This window comes from Mobula hypostoma, chromosome 15, assembly GCF_963921235.1.
Source record: "Mobula hypostoma chromosome 15, sMobHyp1.1, whole genome shotgun sequence".
NCBI lineage: Eukaryota > Metazoa > Chordata > Chondrichthyes > Myliobatiformes > Myliobatidae > Mobula > Mobula hypostoma.
Window position 1 is genome coordinate 19,304,565 of NC_086111.1, and position 23,500 is coordinate 19,328,064.

At 44.3% G+C, this 23,500-nt stretch overlaps 1 long non-coding RNA gene across 1 annotated transcript in view; it reads left to right on the forward strand.

Annotated features, from left to right (window-relative positions):
* The window catches only part of LOC134356734 (uncharacterized), a 63,712-nt gene extending 45,630 nt beyond the window's left edge, over positions 1–18,082 (forward strand). Inside the window, exon 4 of the long non-coding RNA XR_010020414.1 lies at positions 17,946–18,082. This is a non-coding gene — a long non-coding RNA (uncharacterized LOC134356734). The remainder of the gene's footprint in view (positions 1–17,945) is intronic.
* The last annotated feature ends 5,418 nt before the right edge of the window (positions 18,083–23,500 follow it).

Below are 23,500 nucleotides of genomic sequence, written 5' to 3' on the forward strand. Positions count from 1 at the left end.
AGTGCGGGAACTGAGACCCCAGTGTGTCAGAGGGAGTGTGGGAACTGGAGCCACAATGTGTCAGAGGGAGTGTGGGAACTGGAGCCCCAGTGTGTCAGAGGGAGTGTGGGAACTGGAGCCCCAGTGTGTCAGAGAGAGTGTGGGAACTGGAGCCCCAATGTGTCAGAGGGAGTGTGGGAACTGAGACCCCAGTGTGTCAGAGGGAGTGTGGGAACTGGAGCCCCAATGTGTCAGAGGGAGTGTGGGAACTCGAGCCCCAGTGTGTCAGAGGGAGTGTGGGAACTGGAGCCCCAGTGTGTCAGAGGGAGTGTGAGAACTGAGACCCCAGTGTGTCAGAGGGAGTGTGGGAACTGGAGCCCCAGTGTTTCAGAGGGAGTGTGGGAACTGGAGCCCCAGTGTGTCAGAGGGAGTGTGGGATCTGGGGCCCCAGTGTGTCAGAGGGAGTGTGTGAACTGGAGTCCCATTGTGTCAGAGGGAGTGTGGGATCTGGGGCCCTAGTATTGAGGGATTGCAGGAAATAGGGCTATTGTGTGTCAGAGGGAATGTGTGAATTGGGACACCAGTGTGTCAGAGGTTGCAGATTATGGGAGTTTTATGTTTTTCTGAAGCCTACCTGCTCTTAATACATGACAAAATAGGAGGAGATTCTACAGATGATGGAAATCTTCAGCAACACACACAAACTGCTGGAGCAACTCAGCCTTGGCCCAAAAAGTTAACTCTTTATTCCCCTCCACAGATGCCTGACCTGCTGAGTTCCTCCAGTATTTTGTGTGTTGCTTGGGCTGCCATCTATTATAGATTGGGCGGGGGGAGGAGTTGGTAATTCGGATCCCACTCAGGGAGAGGAGAATTGTGTACATTTAGACTAGTGGCATTCTGGGGGATGGAGACCTTGGGTAATTACAGGGTCTAGAAGATCATGAGAGGTTCGGGCATTGGACAGTCATGGGGGTGGGGAGGCTGGGAACTAACTGTGGAGAATTAGGCTAGTGTGAAGATTATGGGACGGTGTGGGGATGAAGATGAGGAGAGCATGAAGATGGAGGGAAATATCCTGAGGGGTACAGAGGAATGTTGCAAAGGGAATTAAATCATCCCTTGTCCAAACTTTGTAGTATTTCTGGGATAAAGCAAAATAACCCTAAAATGTCTGATACTGTGTGCTTCATAGAACACACAACATAGGCTTTTCGGCTCAATGAGTCCCAATTTTCTGCATCCATCCCTTATCTCGCTAAGCCCTGCCCCTCCATGTCCTTATCCAAGTGCTTCTTAAATGATGCTATCGTATCAGCCCAACTTGTCCACACCTACAGTGTTGCCCAGTGAGTTAGTCCCATCTGGCCATGTGTGCTCATTAGCCCTCCAAACTTCCCCCATTCATGAAACTATCTACATGGCTTTTAAATGTTGTTAATGTGCCTTCCTTAACCATTACTTCTGGCAGCTCTTTCCAAATATGCACCACCTTTTGCATGAAGCTGCTGCTCCAGGTGTCCCCTTTGAAATTTACTCAATATTTCATCAAATGCCACTGAATTGCAAAAAATTAGCGTGGATATTGCCACGGCTGGTGTTGTCTGTGAAACTACACTCAAAAGAAAAATTTATTTTCAATTTGTATAACACTAAGCAAAAATAGCATCAACCAACTAAATTTCTAGGAGACTTGTTCAAATTCCACAATTGCAGTTTGAGAAAATATCTAGAATTAACAAAATGAAATCTTTAAAACTGACCTTGAAAGCATTAGATTTTATGAAAAATCCAGCATAATATTTCTAACTCCGATACTCAGTGCTCTGACTGATGAAGGTCAGAGTGCTAAATGGCTTTTTCTTTTACCTGTGAAACTGCTTTCAATGTGCTATGCACTTGTACTCCAAGGTGCCTCTGTTCAATTACATGCCCAACTACCCTACCATTCCATCATACAAGTTCTACACTGGTTTGACTTTCCAAAATGCATCAAATCACACTTATCTGTATTGAAATCCCTTTCCCATTCCTAAGCCCACTTCCCTAACTGATCAAGATCTCTCTGTAATCTACAATAACCCTCTTTACGATAGACAGCACCCCCTGATTTTGTGATATCCCCAAACTCACTGATCCAATCTTGTACATTGACATCCAGATCATTTATGTAAATAATATATAACAAGCAAGTCAATGCCAACCCCTGCGACACACCACTTGTCACTGGCCTCCATTCCAACAAACAGCCATCAGCCACTTCCTTCTTCCTGCTGATTCCATTTAACTAGCTCTGTCTGGTTTCCATGCGATCAAAGCTTCCAGACCGGCTGAAAAGCAGCACCTTGAAGGCCTTTCTATAGTCCAAATATCTTCAGCACATTTAGTTATCTCCTCAAAATCTCTAAAAGCTTCATCAGCTACCCCTTGCCATGCACAAAGCCATGCTGACTCCTCTGTCTGAGCGCTGGTAGATCTTGTCTCTCAGAATTTCCTCCAGTAACTTCCCCACCACTGAGCAGCTTGCACTCCCTTGGTTTGTCCTTGCTACCCTCCTTATAACATCTGAAACAAATTAGGTAACTTCCACTCGTGAGAACATAAGAAATCGAAGCAGGAGTAGGCCATCTGGCGCATTGAGCTCGCCTGTTGCACCATTCAATAAGGTCATGGTTAATCTGGCTGTGGGTTCAGCTCAAAATACCTGCCTTTTTCCCAACAACCCTAACTTTCCTGCTCTACTAAAACTCTATCTAGCCATCGCTTAAGTATATTTAATGAGGTAGCCTCTGCTCTTTCCCTGGGCAGATAATTCCACAGATTCGTTACTGTTGGGGGTGGCATAGTAGTGTAATGGTTAGCACAGCGCTTTACAGCACCGGTGACTCGGGTTCAGTTCCCGCCACAGTCTGTAAAGAGTTTACACATTCCCCCGTGACCACATGGGTTTCCTCCCGCAATCCAAGGATGTAGCGGTTGGTTGGTAGGTTAATTGGTCAATGTAAATTGTCCGGCGATTAGGCTCAGATCACTGGGCGGTGCCGCTTGAAGGGCTGAAGGCCTATTCTGCACTACGTCGCAGCAAATAATTGATAAATAACCCTCATCTCTGTCATAACTCTGCTCCCCTTGAGGCTTTGTCCCCGAGTTATAGTGTCACCTACCTGAGGAAACAACTTTCATGCCTCAATCTTCTCTATCCCCTTCAAAATATTATATGTTTCTACAAGATCCCCTCTCATTCCTCTGAATTCCAGCGAGTATAGTCCCAGTCGAGTATATTCCTCAGAGGCTAATCCCCTCATTTCCAGAACCAATATGATGAACTTCCTCTGTACTGCCTCAGGTGAGTATATCTTTTCTCAGGTGAGGAGAACTCAACTGCATTTGCAGCTTACGTAGAGTTGCAGTATAACCTCCCTGCTCTTAAATTCAATCCCACTAGCAATGAAGGCCATGATTCCATTTTAGCCTTCTTGATAACCTCTTGTACCAGCAAACCAAACTTTTGCGTTTCCTGCACAAGCACTCCCAAGTCTCTCTGCACAACACCACGCCGCAATCTTTTGCCATTCAAATAATAAACTGATCTTCTATTTTTCCTTCCAAAGTGGATGATCTCACACTTACCATTGTACTCTATCGCCGTACTCTTACCCACTTGCTTAACCAAACTATACCTCTCTGCAGAGTCTGTCACAACCACGGATTGGGCAGCGCAGCAGATACGGCAATTGCACTCGTGAATATACATGTGTCAGCTAATTATTATTTCATTATGATAGTATTTAACTCTATTCATTCCGTCGTAGTATTTGTCGAGACTTGGATGCAGCACAGCAACACTTCGCTGCCGGCTTGCATTCCGCCTTGCTTGAGAAATTGGACTGTCGAGTCAACCGACTCTGAAGACTCGTAGTATTCATCTTATTCTTAGTTGTTCTTTTCAGCCGCAATGTAGGCTTCATTTTCCATTTGAAAGTTTTAGTTAATGGCCCTGTTTGGCCTAGTGTTTATTGTTTTCTTTTCCCTTTGACACTGTTCGCATTAAAGTCTGTGAACTATCGACCTGTTTCAGTGTCTCTCACTCAGGCCATATCCGAACCTGGTGACAGGTTCTCCACATCCTCTGCACAGTTTGCTTTTCCACTCTGTTACTAGCAAACTTAGCCATACTACACTCAGTACGCTCTTCCAAGTTGTTAGTTGCTTGTTGAACAGAGTAGCTACCTGGGGTGATGAAGGAGCCCGCTGGTATGTCGGTGAAGCCGGTTTGGCTTCGGAGGAGCTGCCTGCTACTCAAAGGCATCGGAGTTGGTGCTCTAAGGCGGCGTGCAGTGTAACCACGAGTGATCGTTTCAGACATTTCTCTTGCGATCACAAAACCCAGCTGGACATTGATAATTTAAGAGGCTGCAGGCCTGTTTCCCTTGTTTGGTGGTGCGACAGGCAACGTGGGAGCTGCATTGTTTTGGTTGTAGCTAGGACTAGTCTTGCCTGCGGCTGCAGTCAGGAGAGGAGACGCCGGAGGTGGTGCTGCGTGGTGTCCATGCTCAGTTGGAGGCTGGCCTCTCCCATTAGTGATCAGTGTTGATCGGTGGAATGATGGGCTAGATTGTAGTGGCCGCGCTCCGCTGGGAATCTCTACAATCAATTTGTGGGACGTTGCTCAGGGTCTTGGACTATATATATGTTTTTTTTGCATGATTATGTTGTTTTTGCTCATTATTTGCTCATAATTTCAAATGTACTGTGTTTTGCACCTTGGCCCCTGAAGAACACTGTTTCATTCGCTGTATCCACGTATGGTCGAACAATAATTAAACTTGATTTGATTTTGATTTAATGTATATTGTGAACAGTTGCAGGCCTAGTACCTACCACTGCAGCACTCATCTCCGACTGCCAATCAACAAGACATACAATTAACCCAACTAGAACCATTATATTGGTTAACTAATCCACTAATCATACTAATACATCACCCCCAACTCCATGCATCTTTATCTTATGAATACGTCTTTTATGTGGCACGTAACAAAACATACAATTAATCCAACTAGAACCATAGAACCATAGAAACTACAGCACAGAAACAGGCCCTTTGGCCCTTCTTGGCTGTGCCCAACCATTTTCTGCCTAGTCCCACTGACCTGCACACGGACCATATCCCTCCATACACCTCCCATCCATGTATCTGTCCAATTTATTCTTAAATGTTAAAGAAGAACCCACATTTACCACCTCGTCTGGCAGATCATTCCACACTCCCACCACTCTCTGTGTGAAGAAGTCCCCCTTAATGTTCCATTTAAACTTTTCCCCCCTCACCCTTAACCCATGTCCTCTGGTTTTTTTCTCCCCTTGCCTCAGTGGAAAAAGCCTGCTTGCATTCACTCTATCTATACCCATCATAATTTTATATACCTCTATCAAATCTCCCCTCATTCTTCTACGCTCCAGGGAATAAAGTCCTAACCTATTCAACCTTTCTCTGTAACTGAGTCTCCCAAGTCCCAGCAACATCCTTGTAAACCTTCTCTGCACTCTTTCAACCTTATTTATATCCTTCCTGTAATTTGGTGACCAAAACTGAACACAATACTCCAGATTCGGCCTCACCAATGCCTTATACAACCTCATCATAACATTCCAGCTCTTATACTCAATACTTCGATTAATAAAGGCCAATGTACCAAAAGCTTTCTTTACGACCCTATCTACCTGTGACGCCACTTTTAGGGAATTTTGTATCTGTATTCCCAGATCCCTCTGTTCCACTGCACTCCTCAGTGCCTTACCATTAACCCTGTATGTTCTACGTTGGTTTGTCCTTCCAACGTGCAATACCTCACACTTGTCAGTATTAAACTCCATCTGCCATTTTTCAGCCCATTGGTCCAAGTCCCTCTGCAGGCTCTGAAAACCTTCCTCACTGTCTACTACACCTCTAATCTTTGTATCATCAGCAAACTTGCTGATCCAATTTACCACATTATCATCCAGATCATTGATATAGATGACAAATAACAATGGACCCAGCACTGATCCCTGTGGCACACCACTAGTCACAGGCCTCCACTCAGAGAAGCAATTCTCAAACACCACTCTCTGGCTTCTTCCATCGAGCCAATGTCTAATCCAATTTACCACCTCTCCATGTATACCTAGTGACTGAATTTTCCTAACTAACCTCCCATGCGGGACCTTGTCAAAGGCCTTACTGAAGTCCATGTAGACAATATCCACTGCCTTCCCTTCATCCACTTTCCTGGTAACCTCCTCGAAAAACTCCAACAGATTGGTCAAACATGACCTACCACGCACAAAGCCGCGTTGACTCTCCCTAATAAGCCCTTGTCTATCCAAATGCTTGTAGATTCTGTCTCTTAGTACTCCCTCCAATAACTTACCTACTACTGACGTTAAACTCACCGGCCTATAATTTCCCGGATTACTTTTCGATACTTTTTTAAACAACGGAACAACGTGAGCCACTCTCCAATCCTCCAGCACTTCACCCGTAGACAGCGACATTTTAAATATTTCTGCCAGGGCCCCCGCAATTTCAACACTAGTCTCCTTCAAGGTCCGAGGGAACACTCTGTCAGGTCCCGGGGATTTATCCACTTTAATTTTCCTCAAGACAGCAAGCACCTCCTCCTTTTCAATCTGTACAGTTTCCATGGTCTCAATACTTGATTCCCTCAATTCCATAGATTTCATGCCAGCTTCCTTAGTAAATACAGACGCAAAAAACCTATTTAAGATCTCCCCCATTTCCTTTGGTTCCACACATAGCCGACCACTCTGATCTTCAAGAGGACCAATTTTATCCCTTATAATCCTTTTGCTCTTAATATACTTGTAAAAGGTCTTTGGATTATCCTTCACTTTGACTGCCAAGGCAACCTCATGTCTTCTTTTAGCCCTCCTGATTTCTTTCTTAAGTATTTTCTTGCACTTCTTATACTCCTCAAGCACCTGATTTATCCCCTGTTTCCTATACATTTCATACAACTCCCTCTTCTTCTTTATCAGAGTTGCAATATCCCTTGAGAACCAAGGTTCCTTATTCCTATTCGATTTGCCTTTAATCCTGACAGGAACATACAAACTCTGCACTCTCAAAATTTCCCCTTTGAAGGCTGCCCACCTACCAAACACATCTTTGCCAGAGAACAACCTGTCCCAATCCACGCTTTTTAGATCCTTTCTCATTTCTTCAAATTTGGCCTTCTTCCAGTTCAGAACCTCAACCCTAGGACCAGATCTATCCTTGTCCATGATCAAATTGAAACTAATGGTGTTCTGATCACTGGAACCAAAGTGCTCCCCTACACAGACTTCTGTCACTTGCCCTAATTCGTTACCTAACAGGAGATCCAATATTGCATCCCCTCTAGTTGGTCCCTCTATATATTGATTTAGAAAACTTTCCTGAACACATTTTACAAACTCTAAACCATTTAGACCCCTAACAGTATGGGAGTCCCAATCAATGTATGGAAAATTAAAATCCCCTACCACCACAACTTTATGTTTCCTGCAATTACCTGCTATCTCTCTGCAGATTTGCTCTTCCAAGTCTCGTTGACTGTTGGGTGGTCTGTAATACAATCCCACGAATGTGGCCATACCTTTCCTGGTTCTCAGCTCCACCCATAAGGACTCAGTAGACAAGCCCTCTAATCTGTCCTGCCTGAGCACTGCTGTAATATTTTCCCTAACAAGCAATGCTACTCCCCCACCTTTCATTCCTCTGCCTCGATCACATCTGAAACATCGGAACCCTGGAATATTAAACTGCCAGTCCTGCCCCTCCTGTAGCCAAGTTTCACTAATTGCTATAACATCATAATTCCACGTGTCAATCCACACCCTCAACTCATCCGCCTTCCCCGCAATACTCCTAGCATTGAAATATATACACCTCAGAAGATTTTTACCACCACTCACAACCTTTCTATCAGCGGATTTGCTTAAACTTTCAACATCATTTATTTTCACCCCAGCCACACTGTCAGCTCTGGCACTCTGGTTCCCATCCCCCTGCAAATCTAGTTTAAAGCCTCCCCAATAGCACTAACAAACCTCCCTGAAAGGATATTGGTCCCCCTGTGGTTCAAGTGTAACCCGTCTCTCTTGTACAGGTCCCACCTGCCCCAGAAGAGGTCCCAATGATCCTGAAATCTGAAACCCTGCCCCCTACACCAGTTCCTCAGTCAATTGTTCCTCCTCCAGAGCATCCTATTCCTACCCTCACTGGCACCTAGCACAGGTAGCAATCCTGAGATTACCACCCTTGAGGTCCTGCTTTTGAACTTCCTACCAAGCTCTCTATACTCACTGTCCAGGACCTCTTCACTCTTCCTTGCTATGTCATTGGTACTGATGTACACCACGACATCTGGCTGGTCACCCTCCCACTTCAGAATGTCATGCAATCGATGCATTATATTGGTTAACTAATCCACTAATCATACTAATACATCACCCCCAACTCCATGCATCTTTATCTTATGAATACGTCTTTTATGTGGCACCTATCAAATGCCTACTGCAGTCCAAGTACACAACATGCACCTGCTCACTATATTCTTGAAGAACTCTACTGCGCTGATTCTATTCTCAAAGAACTCCAATAAATTTTGTCAAACAGGGCCTGATTTTCCTGTTTATTTATTTACTTTTATTTACTTTCCTTTATTTACATGTATATAAAGTACGTAACTATATAATGTATATAGAAACTAGACAATGTTTCTCCAGGGTGTAAAGCACAGTAGTACACATAACACATGATAACTTATGAAGGAAAGGATAAAGTCTACTGATGAACCACACATAAATAACAAACTAGAATGCACTCATATTAAATATCGTAAGGTACAGAACAGATTAACCAGTGACACCCCCAGCTGCCCCCAGCACATCCGTGGGTGTGTTGGTTTATTAATGCAAAAGAAGCATTTCACTGTATAAAAGTATCTGAATATATCTATATATATTTGAATTTGAAAGATCTAAACCTCCAGCAGGTATAGCTTGTTCGTAAGGGGCTTGGACACAGGGGAATCTGCAGTGTCCGCCTACTCTTCCTGGTGGTCACCCATCTGTCTGAAGCCTGCACCTCAGTCGTTACTATCTCAGTAAAAGTCACATTTGTGATGCTCTCGCCATTCCAGATGATCGGGAGCACATCTAACTCTAGCTCAATACACACAAAATATTGGAGGAACTCAGCATGCCAGGTACCATCTGTGGAAATGAATAAACAGTCAACCAATTTGGGGCAGAGACCCTTCTTCAGCACTGGAAAGGAAGGGGAAGATGCTAGAATAAGAAGGTCTGGGTGAGGGGAAGGAAGACTAGCTAGATGGTGATAGATGAAGCGAGGTGAGGAGAATAGGTTAGAGGCCAGAATGGAGAATAGAAGAGAGAAAGGGAGGAAATAAATATTTTTACCGGAATTTATTGATGTTCATGCCGTCAGGTTGTAGGCTACCTAGACGGAATAGGAGGTGTTGCTCCTCAACTCTGAGAGCGGCCTCATCGTAGCTGCCTTTCTTTTCTTTCTTGATTACTGGAGAATTGAAGAATTTCAGTTGTATACTTTGTTAATAAATGAATCTCTGAACCTTTGAACGTGAGATGTAAAGTCCTTGAAAGTGAGTCCATAGGGTGTAGAATCAGTTCAGTGTTGCGGTGAGTGAAGATATCCACGCTAGTTCAGGAGCTTGATGGTTGAAGTGTAATAGCTGCTCCTGAACCTAGTGGTGTGGGGCCTAAGGCTCCTGTACCCCCTCTCCGCTAACAGCAGTGAGAAGGGAGCAAGGCCTGGATATGTGGGGGGGGGGTCATGCTAATCAGGAAGGACGTTACTTAATCAGTTCCTCTCCAAACACTGAAAACTTAACAAGGTAGAAGTGATCACTAACACATATAGAATATCAACCATAGGAGATTTCAACCACTGAAATATTGGTTGGAAGGAAGTAACAAAAAATTGTAAAGATTAAGGCTCTTTCCCCCTTTTACGAAAGGAGACAGACAGGCAACCTATGACCTTCAAAATATTGAATGTCTTAGTGTGGGGATATATTGTTCTTTATTTTAATGTTGCACTAGTGTAGTTGTGTTTACTTTATATACATGCAAGTTATATATAAATTATGCAAATTTAAATCGGTTAATTTGCTGTATGTTTGTAATATTCCGTGCTGTTGATGCAAAAAGCTAATTCTCATGGTATTTATACCCTGTGTGTGTTTGTATCTGACAACAATAAACTTGAACTTGAAATTACAAATTTATGGGCCATTGAAACAATGGGACAGTAAGGAGAATTTATTGTAGCAAATAGCTGAACTGCTTTCTAAACAAGCTCAGAGAGAAAGGGAAATTGGAAAGATATAAAGAAGGGCTGAGATGGAATGGGAAAACCATAAGACCATAAGATATAGGAGCAAATTAGGCCATTTGACCCATCAAGTCTGCTGTGCTATTTCATCATGGCTGATATATTATCCCTCTCATCCTCATCCTCCTGCCTTTCCCCATAACCTTTGACACCTTTACTAATCAAGAACCTATCAACCTCTGCATTAAGTATATGCTAGAGGAAACAACACACTGGACGATTGCTACACCACCATCAAGAATGCCTACCATGCTATTCCATGCCCTCACTTTGGGAAGTCTGATCACCTAGCTGTACTTCTACTCCCTGAGTATAGGCAGAGACTGAAGACTGCAGCACCAGTAGTGAGGACCAAGAAGGTATGGACAAGGGAAGCACAGGAGTGCCTACAGGACTGCTTTGAATTGGTGGACTGAATTACATTCAGGGATTCATCTTTTAATGTGGATGAGTATGCTGCAGTTGTTACTGACTTCATTAAAACCTATGTGGATGAGTGTGTGCCCACAAAGACTTACTGTACATTCCCAAATCAAAAGCTGTGTATGAACCAGGAGGTACATCGTCTACTGAAGTTTAGATCTGTAGCATTCAAGTCTGGCAACCCAGGCCTGTACCAGAAAACAAGGTATGATTTGCAAAGGGCTATTTCAAGGGCGAAGATACAATTTCAATAGAGGTTGGAGGCAACCTTGGATGTACGACAACTCTGGCAGGGTTTACAAGACATTACTTCCTACAAAGCAAAACCCAATAGCATGAATAGCAACAATTCACTACCAGATGAACTCAACGCCTTCTATGCCCGTTTTGAAAGGGAAAATATAACTGCAGCTGTGAAAATCCATGCTGCACCCGATGACCCTGTGATTTCTGTCTCAGAGACCAATGTTAGGCTGTCTTTAAAGAGGGTGAACCCTCATAAGGTGGAAGGCCCTGATGGAGTACCTGGTAAGGCTCTGAAAACCTGTGCCAACCAACTAGCGGGAGTACTCAAGGACATTTTCAACCTCTCACTGCTACGGGCAGAAATTCCTAGTTGCTTCTAAAAGGCAACATTACACCAGTGCCTAAGAAGAATAATGTGGGCTGCCTTAATGAATATCATCTAGTAGTGCTCACATCCACAGTGATGAAATACTTTGAGAGGTTGGTCATGACTAGAGTGAACTCCTGCCTCAGCAAGGACCTGGACCCATTGCAACTTGCCTATCGCCACAATAGGTCAACGGCAGATGGAATCTCAATGTCTTTTCTCTAGCTTTAGACCACCTGGATAACACCAACATCTATGCCAGGATGCTGTTCATTGACTATAGCTCAGCATTTAATAATATCATTCCCACAATCCTGATTCAGAAGTTTCAGAACCTGGACCTCTGTACCTCCCTCTGCAGTTGGATCCTTGACTTCCTAATTGGAAGACCACAATCTGTATGGATTGGTGATAACATCTCTGGTGATCATCATCGCTGATGGTCAAGACTGGCGCACCTCAGGGGTGTGTGCTTAGCCCACTGCTCTACTCTCTCTATACACATGACTGTGTGGCAAGGCATAGCTCAAATACCATCTATAAATTTGCTGATGATACAACCATTGTTGATAGAATCTCAGATGGTGACAAGAGGGCGTACAGGAGCGAGATATGCCAACTAGTGGAGTGTTGTCGCAGCAATTAACTGGCACTCAATGTCAGTAAGACGAAAGAGCTGATTGTGGACTTCAGGAAGGGTAAGATGAAGGAACACATACCAGTCCTCATAGAGGGATCAGAAGTGGAGAGAGTGAGCAGTTTCAAGTTCCTGGGTGTCAAGATCTCCGAGGACCTAACCTGGTCCCAACATATCGATGCAGATATAAAGAAGGCAAGACAACAGCTATACTTCATTAGGGGTTTGAAGAGATTTGGTATGTCAACAAATATACTCAAAAACGTCAATAGTTGTACCTTGGAGAGCATTCTGACAGGCTGTATCACTGTCTGGTGTGGGGGGGCGGGGCTACTGCACAGGACCAAAAGAAGCTGCAGAGTGTTGTAAATATAGTCAGCTCCATCTTGGGTACTAGCCTACAAAGTACCCAGGACATCTTCAAGGAGCCGTGTCTCAGAAAGGCAGTGTCCATTATTAAGGACCTCCAGCACCCAGGGTATGCCCTTTTCTCACTGTTACCATCAGGAAGGAGGTACAGAAGCCTGAAGGCACACACTCAGCGATTCAGGAGCACCTTCTTCCCCTCTGCCATCTGATTTCTAAATGGACATTGAACCCATGAACACTACCTCACTTTTTTAATATATATTATTTCTGGTTTTTGCACGATTTTTAATCTATTCAATATACATATACCGTTATTTGTTTGTTTATTTATTTATTATTATTATTATTTTATTTTTTTCCTTCTAGATTATGTATTGCATTGAACTGCTGTACTAAATTAACAAATTTCACGTCACATGCCAGTATGTAAACCTGATTCTGATTCTGACCAATGCACCACAGCACTCTGAGGCAATGAATTCCATAGATTGATCACCCTCTGGCTAAAGAAATTCCTCCTCATCTCTGTTCTAAAGGGGCATCCTTGTATTCTTAGGCTGGTCCTAGACCACCTCATTGTAGGACATATCCTGTCCATATGCAGTCTAGGCCGTTCAATATTCAATAGGTTACAATGGGATCCCTCCTCAGTCTTCTAAACTCCAGTGAGTAAAAGCCCAGAGAAATAAAATCTCCTCATAGGTAAACCCTTTCATTCTCAGAATCAATCTCATGAACCTCCACTGGACTCTCTCCAATGCCAGCACATTTTTGGGCCCTTTATCGTAGATAAAGGGCCCAAAACTGCTCACAGGTGCAGTCTGACCAATGTCTTGTCAAGCCACAGCATTATGCTCTTGCTTTTACATTCCTCTTGAAATGAATGCTAACACTGCATTTGCCTTCCTTACGACTGACTCGACCCGCAAGTTAACCTTTAGGAAATCCTGCATGAAAACTCCCAAGATCTGCAGCATACAACAGGAATTCTTCAGATGCTGGAAATTCAAGCAACACACAGCAAAGTTGCTGGTGAACGCAGCAGGCCAGGCAGCATCTCTAGGAAGAGGTACAGTCGACGTTTCAGGCCGAGACCCTTCGTCAGGACTAACTGAAGGAAGAGTTAGTAAGAGATTTGAAAGTTGGAGGGGGAGGGGGAGATCCAAAATGATAGGAGAAGACAGGAGGGGGAGGGATGGAGCCAAGAGCTGGACAGGTGAGTGGCAAAAGGGATACGAGAGGATCATGGGACAGGAGGTCCGGGAAGAAAGACAAGGGGGGGGGAACCCAGAGGATGGGCAAGGGGTATATTCAGAGGGACAGAGGGAGAAAAAGGAGAGTGACAGAAAGAATGTGTGTATAAAAATAAATAACAGATGGGGTACGAGGGGGAGGTGGGGCATTAGCGGAAGTTAGAGAAGTCGATGTTCATGCCATCAGGTTGGAGGCTACCCAGACGGAATATAAGGTGTTGTTCCTCCAACCTGAGTGTGGCTTCATCTTTACAGTAGAGGAGGCCATGGATAGACATGTCAGAATAGGAATGGGATGTGGAATTAAAATGTGTGGCCACTGGGAGATCCTGCTTTCTCTGGCGGACAGAGCGTAGGTGTTCAGCAAAGCGGTCTCCCAGTCTGCGTCGGGTCTCGCCAATATATAAAAGGCCACATCGGGAGCACCGGACGCAGTATATCACCTCAGCCGACTCACAGGTGAAGTGTCGCCTCACCTGGAAGGACTGTTTGGGGCCCTGAATGTTGGTAAGGGAGGAAGTGTAAGGGCATGTGTAGCACTTGTTCCACTTACAAGGATAAGTGCCAGGAGGGAGATCAGTGGGGAGGGACGGGGGGGACGAATGGACAAGGGAGTCGCATAGGGAGCGATCCCTGTGGAAAGCAGAGAGAAGGGGGGAGGGAAAGATGTGCTTAGTGGTGGGATCCCGTTGGAGGTGGCGGAAGTTACAGAGAATAATATGTTGGACCCGGAGGCTGGTGGGGTGGTAGGTGAGGACCAGGGGAACCCTATTCCTAGTGGGGTGGTGGGAGGATGGCGTGAGAGCAGATGTACGTGAAATGGGGGAGATGCTTTTAAGAGCAGAGTTGATAGTGGAAGAAGGGAAGCCCCTTTCTTTAAAAAAGGAAGACATCTCCCTCATCCTAGAATGAAAAGCCTCATCCTGAGAGCAGATGCGGCAGAGACGGAGGAATTGCGAGAAGGGGATGGCGTTTTTGCAAGAGACAGGGTGAGAAGAGGAATAGTCCAGATAGCTGTGAGAGTCTGTGAGATGTCTGTAGCATTTCTGAATTTGCTTCCAGTTTAGAAAATAGTCTGTGCCTTTACTCCTTCTATTTCATGGACCCTAATTCACAGATCTTATCCAAATTTGAAATGATTTCTTACCTGGTGTGATAAAAAGATTTGTGGGGTGTGAACACCAGCACAAGCTAGTTGCATTGATGGAATGTATGAGTGCAGTACATTTTGTGTAATTATACTTCACTGTTGCATAGAAACATAGAAACATAGAAAATAGGTGCAGGAGTAGGCCATTCAGCCCTTCGAGCCTGCACCGCCATTCAGTATGATCATGGCTGATCATCCAACTCAGAACCCTGTACCTGCCTTCTCTCCATACCCTCTGATCCCTTTAGCCACAAGGGCCATATCTAACTCCCTCTTAAATATAGCCAATGAACTGGCCTCAACTGTTTCCTGTGGCAGAGAATTCCACAGATTCACCACTCTCTGTGTGAAGAAGTTTTTCCTCATCTCGGTCCTAAAAGGCTTCCCCTTTATCCTCAAACTGTGACCCCTCATTCTGGACTTCCCCAACATCGGGAACAATCTTCCTGCATCTAGTCTGTCCAATCCCTTTAGGATTTTATACATTTCAATAAGATCCCCCCTCAATCTCCTAAATTCCAGAGAGTATAAGCCTAGCTGATCCAGTCTTTCATCATGTGAGAGTCCTGCCATCCCAGGAATCAATCTGGTGAACCTTCTTTGTACTCCCTCTATGGCAAGAATGTCTTTCCTCAGATTAGGGGACCAAAACTGCACACAATACTCCAGGTGTGGTCTCACCAAGGCCTTGTACAACTGCAGTAGTACCCCCCTGCTCCTGTACTTGAATCCTCTTGCTATGAATGCCAGCATACCGTTCGCCTTTTTCACCGCCTGCTGTACCTGCATGCCCACTTTCAATGACTGGTGTATAATGACACCCAGGTCTCGTTGCACCTCCCCTTTTCCTAATCGGCCACCATTCAGATAATAATCTGTTTTCCTGTTTTTGCCACCAAAGTGGATAACCTCACATCTATCCACATTAAATTACATCTGCCATGAATTTGCCCACTCACCCAACCTATCCAAGTCACCCTGCATCCTCTTAGCATCCTCCTCACAGCTAACACTGCCACCCAGCCTCGTGTCATCCGCAAACTTGGAGATGCTGCATCTAATTCCCTCATCTAAGTCATTAATATATATTGTAAACAACTGGGGTCCCAGCACTGAGCCTTGCAGAACCCAACTCGTCACTGCCTGCCATCGGCCCAACTCTTAGCTTCTTGTTCACCAAGCTGTGTCCTTCCCAGTACTAGGCTGCATGTTTAGCATTGGCCAATTCCAATCCAATGTCTATTCAACCAACAAACCCAAGGAATCCCTGTCTAAATCCTAAACACATGAGATTGCACAGATGTTGGAAATGTAGGCCAGCCCATACAGAATGTTGGAGGAACTCAGCAATTCAGACAGCAGCTATGGAGAAGAATAAGCAGTCGATGTTTTGTGCCGAGATCCTTTATCAGGACCAGAAGGGAAGGGGGCAGAAGCCAGAATAAGAAAGTGGAGAGAGAGGAAGGGGTGCAAGCTGGCAGGAGATAGATGAAACCAGGTGAGAGGGAAGGTGGAGGGTGGGTAGTGGAGAGGAGGAATGTGGAAAAGGTAAAGGACTAAAGAATAAGGAATCTGACAGGAGATGAGAGTGGACCATGGGAGAAATGGAAGGAGGAGGGGCACCATAGGGAGTGATGGGCAGGTGAGGAGAAGAGAAGGGATAAGGGTGGTGCCAGAATGGAAAATGTGAAAAAAAGAAAGGGGGAGAGAAATTATCAGAAGTTAGAGAAATGAATGTTCATCTTGGCCTCCAACCTGATGGCCCCTTATCTTTCGCACCTTACCCATCTTTTTATTCTTGTTTCTCCCCCCCTTCCTTTCCAGTCCTGATGAAAGGTCTCAGACAGAAACGTTGACTGTTTATTCCCCTCCACATCACCGCCTGACCTGCTGAGCTCCTCGAGCTTTTTGTGTTTTGCCTGGTCTGAATCCAGCCGATTAGAAGTTGCAATAGGACAGACACAGGGTATGAAATAGCTTTGCATTCATGGGCTACTCTGAGGCTGTGCAGTAAGATTTTCTTTTGTGGTAATTTGTTAGTGCTGTATTGCAAAGTTAGAACATTGCACAGTTTGCTCTGAGGATTGTGTCTCTGTTCTACATTCACCTCTTCTTCCTGGTAGTGCATTCCCACAAGGAGTAAGGCCAGAACTGTTTGATGAAAAGCACACGAGGTTCTGCACATACTTGTGTCTGGTGCTCTGTTTAATGAAAGTTTGATAATGTGTCTCTGACGACTCAGCGATTCCTTCCACCCTACAGACACTGTTCTAATTGATGAGTTCCTCCAGCAGATTGTTTGCAGCTCAAGATTCCAGCATCAGGCTCTCGTGTCTCCAGCTTACCAATAACCATTCTCTCCATCATCCCTATTCTCACAGTTTTAAAAATGCCATTCTACATATTTCACTATTCTTACATCAATTGTTGGAAGCCAAGTTTAATGTCTTACGCACAAGTACATGTATGAATATGTGCAATGAAAAACTTCGTTGTAGTGGCCTCACAGGCACATCGCTTCAGACACAACATTCACAAGAAAACAAAAGTCGAGCATAAAATATACACAATTTTTACAAGAAAGAACACAATCAGAAAAATAAACAATGCCAGGAAATTCCATTTGCTTCAGTTAAAGAGCTTCTGTTCTCCTATGGAGATGTTAAAATAAGCGATCTGAAATCATTTCCTGAAAACAAAAGTGTTTTGCTGTGTGTGTTGCTCTGGATTTCCAGCATCTGCAGAATCCCTTGTGTTTAAAACAAATGAAATCCTTTTTAGTGCAACATGATTATAGTAATTTGGGTTTTGCCAGCTGGTTCAGGAACAGAATGGTGGAAGGGAAATGGCTGTTATTGAACCTGGTGGTGTTGGGACTTCAGACTTTGGTATCTACTGTGTGATGATAGATGTGAGAAGATGGGATGGGCTGGATGGTGGTGAGCTTTGGTTACGGATATTGCATTCTTTAGGTTGTATCACCTGTATTCGCAAGGAAATAAATCATACAAGTTGTTTTTGTTGTTCCTTTCCGTGCCTTGTCGCGCATCAACTGGCAACTTACCTATTTCTTTAGCATTTGTCTTTTTTTTATGCAGCCGAGTTGCTGGCTCAGTGCTCAACCCAGCACAGATGGTGAGTCTGCAAAGGAGCCAGATCTGAACCCAGGACCACTCGCCTCGAAGTCTGGTGCGGATGCCACTACACCACCAGCCAACTCGACATTGATAATAAATTTATCAATGATGCGGAGGGATGTGCACAATTCTGGAGTTCACAGTTCTCTGCAGCTTCTTACCTTCTTGTGCATGTGAACTGCTGCATCACACCATGATGCACCCGGTCAGAATACTTTCAACAGTACGTTTTGTTAGAGTATTTGGTGAATGCCAAACCTCCTTAACTTCCCAAGAAAGAAAAGTCACGGGAGAATCATTGCCAAGACTGCAGATGCTGGAAATCTGAAATATAAACAAAATAAAAGCAGTTAGCAGATCGGTCAGCATCTGTGGAGTGAGAAACAGTGAACATTTGTGATCTTCATATTTTGTTTATTTATTGAGATACAGCGTGGCAAAGGCCCTTCCAGCAACCCCTGATTTAACTGTAGTCGAATCATGGGACAATTTACAATGACCTTCTTAAGCTGCTGCTGTCATTGAGGTGTGAGTTCACCTGAAATGCTGTTAGTGAAAGCTCCAGCACCTTGACCCAGTGATGGTGAAGGAACTGACGTATCTTTCCAATTTGGGATGGTTTGTGATCTGAAACTTAACATTGAGGATCAAGGAATATGATCAACTTTACTTGCCATATACATTTACATGTGGAACCTCTTTTTACTGGGAGTCCCTAGAGATGCGGCTTGTTAGTCCCTCGCTAACAGCCACCGGACCCAGCGGTGAGAAAACCACCTTTATCAAGCTCCGTACGTCCAGGGTCAGTAGGACTTGGGTCCCACCGAAGCCCGGAAGTTGGGATGTCTCGACCACCTGAGCCCTAATCTATGTGCTGGGGCAGCAGGCTGAGGGTAGCAGACACCAACAGAATCAACAAACTCATCCGTAAGGCCAGTGATGTTGTGGGGATGGAATTGAACTCTCTGACGGTGGTGTCTGAAAAGAGGATGCTGTCCAAGTTGCATGCCATCTTGGACAATGTCTCCCATCCACTACATAATAGACTGGATGGGCACAGGAGTACATTCAGCCAGAGACTCATTCCACCGAGATGCAACACGGAGCGTCATAGGAAGTCATTCCTGCCTGTGGCCATCAAACTTTACAACTTCTCCCTTGGAGGGTCAGACACCCTGAGCTAATAGGCTGGTCCTGGACTTATTTCCTGGCATAATTTACATGTTACTATTTAACTATTTATGGTTTTATTATTTATGGTGCAACTGTAATGAAAACCAATTTCTCCCGGGATCAATAAAGTATGACTATGACTATGACTATGTGCGAATACTGTGTAAATACTGCTTCCCTGCAATTAGGCGTCAGTAAGAAATAACAGATCGTACACTGCATACAATTATAAAGAAAGTATATTTACAAATGTTAACTTTACTGAACAGTTAGTAGGAAAAAGAAAAGGGAAAAGTAAAAAGGGTCCATTACAGTTAACCCTGTCCAAATGTACACGTAAGTTGGAGTTCATCTTGAAGCTGTCTTTAACTCACACACTGGACCCATGATCTACGTGAAAGCGCACACCGCCTTCCGAATGTCACTCGAAATTCACCTTAAACAAATGGGCTCCCCCATGGGAGTATTGGCCCTTCCTCCTTGAAGCCATTCACCTGCACCAAACTCCTTGTGCAACAGGGCCGTCATCCTCAGCCGTCTTCCCTCCTGTCTTCTCCCAACTCCCGCCAAAATGACCTCGATCCACACCAGTGTCCATCACAAAACCTCTCCGCCCTGCGTTCTCCGGAACCTTCTCCCAATTCCACTATCCTGCTTGGCTGACACACATTCCTAAATTGAACAACATAGGTGCTTATCTTTAGCTCAAACCCAAACATGTGAAAAGCAGTAAACAGGCAGCTCTTACAGAACTGCTAAAATGAAATACTTACAGCATAGCAGTGAAGATCTTAACCAGGGTGTCACACAGGTATTCAGAATTTGCTGTGGTGTGTTGGTTAGAATGTGACATACAACAAAAAACAATAACATTCACAATTATGATGAAAAGAATTATATAAAATACAGTTAGCGGTTAAAGTATGCATAGAGAATAAAATGTGCTTAACTACATAAATACCAGCACATATTTACAATGTAAACAACATTATAAAAATGTTTTAAAGTATTTACACTGCAGTGCAGAGATGGGGGTAAAACATAGAGGGGCATGGGTAGGGCTAACTAGAATGGTTGATCAGATTAACTGTGTGGGGGAAGAAACTTTTAAGATGGCATGAAGATTTTTGTTTTAGTAGCCCCATAGCATTTTTCAGAAGAGATTTTGGAAAAGGCAGTTTGCAGGGTGGGTGGTGTCCACAATGATTTTTTTCTCACCCACTTTGTCGTCCTGGACACATGCAAGTCCTGCAGTGATGGTAGACTGCAGCCAATGACCTTTTCTGCTGACTAACCACATCGCTCAATTTTTATAAATGGTGAGAGGATGCTAAGTGGTGTTCTGCTCTTGTTCTCCTAGTTGCAAGAGTTTCAGTGTTTTATGAATGAAAGAAAAAAAGAAGAGAGGGATGGAGGGAGAAATGGCTGGTCCTAATACAAACGGGAGGAACGCGAGTGATCGGAAATTGGAGAACAGGACTCTAAGCCACTGAGTCCTGCAGGCTACAATGGAGGATGTGGTATTCTTCCTCAAGCTTAAGTGGACCTTGTCGCAACTGTGCAAGAAACCCAATACAACTAGACTGCTTTGCTGAACACCTACGCTCTGTCCGCCAGAGAAAGCAGGATCTCCCAGTGGCCACACATTTTAATTCCCCATCCCATTCCCATTCTGACATGTCTATCCACGGCTTCCTCTACTGTAAAGATGAAGCCACACTCAGGTTGGAGGAACAACACTTTATATTCCGTCTGGGTAGCCTCCAACCTGATGGCATGAACATCGACTTCTCTAACTTCCGCTAGGCCCCACCTCCCCCTCGTACCCCATCTGTTACTTATTTTTATACACACATTCTTTCTCTCACTCTCCTTTTTCTCCCTCTGTCCCTCTGAATATACCTCTTGCCCATCCTCTGGGTCCCCCCCCCTTTGTCTTTCTTCCTGGACCTCCTGTCCCATGATCCTCTCGTATCCCTTTTGCCTATCACCTGTCCAGCTCTTGGCTCCATCCCTCCCCCTCCTGTCTTCTCCTATCATTTTGGATCTCCCCCTCCCCCTCCAACTTTCAAATCCCTTACTCACTCTTCCTTCAGTTAGTCCTGACGAAGAGTCTCGGCCTGAAACGTCGACTGCACCTCTTCCTAGAGATGCTGCCTGGCCTGCTGCGTTCACCAGCAACTTTTATGTGTGTTACAACTATATTGTTGTCAGTTGCCAAATATTCATTTGTGTGTGTTTTCTACCTTTTGGTTGTCTCACTTACTGTATTGGTTCAATGTAGAAGTTGTTTTCCAATAGTCACTTGTTGTTTAAATCACTTTGAACCAACTTACTTTTGCCAAGAAAAGACCATAAGACACAGGAGCAGAATTAGGCTATTTGTCCCATCGGTCTGTTCTGCCATTCCAACATGCCTGGAATATCCCTCTCAACCCCCATTCTCCTTCCTTCTCCCAGTAGCCTTTGACACCTTTACTAATCAAGAACCTGGACATTATTGTTAATATATCCAATAGCTTGGCTTCCACAGCCATTTGTGGGAATGAATTCTACAGATTCTCCACCCTCTGCCAAAAGAAATTCCTTCTCATCCCTGTTCCAAAGGGAGGTCCTTCCATTCTGAGGCTGTGCCCTTTGATCCTAGACACTCCCACTATAGGAAATGTCCTCTCTATCTAGCCCTTTCAATGTTTCAATGAGATCACCCCTCATTCTCCTAAACTCCAGTCAGTACAGGCCCAGACCCATCAAATGCTTCTCATATGCTAACTTGTTTATTTCTGGGATCATTCTTCTGAATCTCCTTTGGACTCTCTCTAATGCTATAATGCTAGCACATCTTTTCTTTATTAAGGGGCTCAAAACTGCTTACAGTACAATACGCAAACAACAGGACTTCTGCAGATGCTGGAAATTCAAGCAACACAACTCAAAGTTGCTGGTGAACGCAGCAGGCCAGGCAGCATCTCTAGGAAGAGGTACAGTCGACGTTTCAGGCCGAGACCCTTCATCAGTAAAATACTCCGTGTGGTCTGACGAATGCCTTAAAAATCCTCAGCATTACATCCTTGATCTTTTATTGGATTCTCGACTTCCTAACCGGAAGACCACAATCTGTGCAGATTGTTGATAATATCTCCTCCTCGCTGACGATCATCACTGGTGCACCTCAGGGGTGTGTGCTTAGCTCACTGCTCTACTCTCTCTACACGCATGACTCTGTGGCTAGATATAGCTCAAACACCATCTATAAATCTGCTGATGATACAACCATTGTAGGTAGAATCTCAGAAGGAGATGAGAGGATGTGCAGGAGTGAGATATGCCAGCTAGTGGAGTGGTGTCTCAGCAACAACCTTGTACTCAATGTCAGTAAGATGAAAGAGCTGATTGTGGACTTCAGGAAGGGTAAGATGAAGGAACACATACCAATCCTCATAGAGGGATCAGAAGTGGAGAGAGTGAGCAGTTTCAAGTTCCTGGGTGTCAAGATCTCTGAGGATCTAACCTGGTCCCAACATATCGATGCAGCTATAAAGAAGGCAAGACACTGACTATACTTAACTAGGAGTTTGAAGAGATTTGGCATGTCAACAAATACACTCAAAAACTTCTATAGATGTATCATGGAGAGCATTCTGACAGACTGCATCATTGTCTGATGTGTGGGTGGGGGGGGGTACTACTGCACAGGACTGGAAGAAGCTGCAGAGGGTTGTAAATTTAGTCGGCTCCATCTTGGGTACTAGCCTACAAAGTACCCAGGACATCTTCAAGGAGCGGTGTCTCAGAAAGGCAGCGTCCATTATTAAGGACCCCCAGCACCCAGGGCATGCCCTTTTCTCACTGTTACCATCAGGTAGGAGGCACAGAAGCCCGAAGGCACACACTCAGCGATTCAGAAACAGCTTCTTCCCCTCAGCCATCTAATTCCTAAATGGACATTGAACACATGAACACTACCTCACTTTTTTTAATATATATTATTTCTGGTTTTGCATGATTTTTAATTTATTCAATATATGTATACTGTAATTGATTTACTATATTTTTTATTATTAGTATTCTTCAATGTTATGTATTACATTGAACTGCTGCTGCTGTTAACAAATTTCGCAACACATGCCGGTGATAATAAACCTGATTCTGATTCTGATTCTGATTCTGATATTTGAGTCCTCTCAGAATTAATGCTAACATTGCATTTGCCTTCCTCACCCCCGACTCAACTAGCAAATTAACCATTAGGGATTCCCAAATCCTTTTGCAACTCCGATTTCAGAATTTTTTCCTGATTTAGAAAATAGTCTAAGCCTTTATTCCTTCTACGAAAGTGCATG